This window comes from Gavialis gangeticus, unplaced genomic scaffold, assembly GCF_001723915.1.
Source record: "Gavialis gangeticus isolate Ggan-Ray unplaced genomic scaffold, GavGan_comp1, whole genome shotgun sequence".
In the NCBI taxonomy this organism is placed as follows: Eukaryota; Metazoa; Chordata; order Crocodylia; family Gavialidae; genus Gavialis; species Gavialis gangeticus.
Genome location: NW_017729031.1, coordinates 112,951,300 through 112,951,769, shown reverse-complemented (window position 1 = coordinate 112,951,769; position 470 = coordinate 112,951,300). Strand labels below are relative to the sequence as shown.

General features: G+C 56.2%; 1 protein-coding gene and 1 long non-coding RNA gene across 8 annotated transcripts in view; one reads left to right on the top strand and one right to left on the bottom strand.

Annotated features, from left to right (window-relative positions):
• TANC2 (tetratricopeptide repeat, ankyrin repeat and coiled-coil containing 2) overlaps positions 1-470 on the bottom strand; it is an 848,255-nt gene that overhangs the window by 226,397 nt on the left and 621,388 nt on the right. The gene's annotated exons all lie outside the window — the stretch shown is intronic.
• Positions 1-470, top strand: part of LOC109302089 — a 21,876-nt gene that overhangs the window by 11,785 nt on the left and 9,621 nt on the right. The window lies entirely within an intron of this gene.

Sequence of the window (470 nt, the reverse complement as noted above, 5' to 3'; positions counted from 1 at the left end):
TCCAGGCCCAGGTAGGCAGACTTTGTGCCATTAGGTCCTACGAGCAGGAGATTGATGACTACTACAGTCAAGCTCTTCTTCACTCTTCAGGAGAAGAGAAGAAGATAGAAGAGGTGGCCAACAAGAAGGCTCATTGAAAAGACCCACCCAGAGCTACATGGAAGACGGTTGACTCAGGCTCCAGGACATGCAGGTCTAGGGCTGCTCCTCCCCTGGCATTGCACAACAGGTATGCTCTCCTCCCCATGCATTAGGAGGCTCTGATGGAGACACTGGATGAGGAGGTAGGTAGTCACTGAACTGCCACCCGCAAGAGGAGACACAGGGTGGTGGTGATGCGGGACTCCCTCCTGCGGGGCACTGAGGGACCCATCTGCTGTCTTGACCCCCTAGCCCATGAGGTCTGCTGCTTCCTTGGGGCCTGCATCTGGGATGTTGCAGAGAGGATCCCTAGGCTCGTCCGGCCTTCT